The sequence below is a fragment of the Halichoerus grypus genome, chromosome 5 (assembly GCF_964656455.1).
Source record: "Halichoerus grypus chromosome 5, mHalGry1.hap1.1, whole genome shotgun sequence".
In the NCBI taxonomy this organism is placed as follows: Eukaryota; Metazoa; Chordata; class Mammalia; order Carnivora; family Phocidae; genus Halichoerus; species Halichoerus grypus.
In genome coordinates, this window is record NC_135716.1 from 80,130,484 (window position 1) to 80,131,854 (window position 1,371).

At 26.3% G+C, this 1,371-nt stretch overlaps 1 protein-coding gene across 1 annotated transcript in view; it reads left to right on the forward strand.

Annotated features, from left to right (window-relative positions):
- Nucleotides 1-212, forward strand: part of SNAI2 (snail family transcriptional repressor 2) — a 3,800-nt gene extending 3,588 nt beyond the window's left edge. Inside the window, exon 3 of the mRNA XM_036065833.2 lies at nucleotides 1-212. This exon is cut by the window's left edge and continues 1,066 nt beyond it. The gene's annotated coding sequence lies outside the window, so the exon portion shown is untranslated.
- Nucleotides 213-1,371: the final 1,159 nt, after the last annotated feature.

Below are 1,371 nucleotides of genomic sequence, written 5' to 3' on the forward strand. Positions count from 1 at the left end.
CTTCCAAGTGCCTTTTTAAAGTAATTGTATAGATGATGAGTCAATGTAAATTTGTGTTTATTTTTATATGATTGAATGAGTTTTGTATGAAAGTGAGATGTTGTCTATAGCTGATGTCTATAAACAACCTGAAGACTTGTGAAATCAATGTTTCTTTTTTAAAAAACAATTTTTAAAGGTCCTTTTTTACAATAAACATTTTTGATTTAAAATCTATTGTTTGTATACTATTTTCAGAGACTTTACTTACTTCATGATTTGTATCAAACTTCTATACAAAGAATTGTTTTTTCTTAATAAGAGAAAAAGTGAATAACATTTTTATAAATATCAAGTGTTATTTTATGTATTAGATTATAATAAAGTATACTGCTAGTATTTTTTCTTTACTCTTAAGATAATACTGTCACATTCAAAAAGATAATATCACAATAGTAATAGTTTGTTAGTATATCCCTTTAACAAAAAATCACACTTCGGAGTGCTAAAAATATTCATATTATTAATAGTCAAGAATACTTTTCAAAACTTTTTATTTATGATGACTTTATTAGGTTGCTCTTTGCAATCAAATTACAATCACTCATTGTAATGAGTGATTATCACATAGACCCTGGAATAGTTTAAGATTTTTTTTTTTAATAGTTTAAGATTTTTAAAAGAAATATCATTTAATGAGATGTAAGAGAAAAAATAGAAAATCTACATGAAAAGATCAGGATAAAATGGATTTATCATATATTACACAAGTTGGAGAATTAAACCATGCAAAGAAAATTCCACATTTAGTGATATAAAAGAAGGGATAGGTTTGATGGGAGCAGGGATAAATTATACAAAGTTAAGTTTTCCATTTATAGTTTTTTGAACAAGCCCTGACCCAAACTCAAGATATATTTAATAAAATATAGCTCGAGCAGCCATTCCATATACAAGCACATGCTTACCAAATTCTTGGATATTAACTCATATGTAAAAATGTTAACCATTATAGGCATTGTGACAATTACCAAAGTGTATTTGAATCCAAACTCCAAACCCATTATGAGGATAGTTCCTGCTACCATTAAGCACTTCTTGTATACTCAGAACTTGCAGAATTATTATTTTTCCTTCTAATGTCCTGTGATACAAATAAAAGCCAGAACTAGTATCTCAAAGATATTAGTTATAGACCATTAATAAGTGACCTAAAATACCAATACTATTCCCTTAATGTTCACACACACTCCACTGTATGTTATATTTAAATTTTTAGCCAACATATAAAAGGTGTGCATTTGACTAAAAAAAGAAAAACTTTTAACTTAACATTCCAAATATATATATATATACACACATATATATATATATACATATACACACACACAT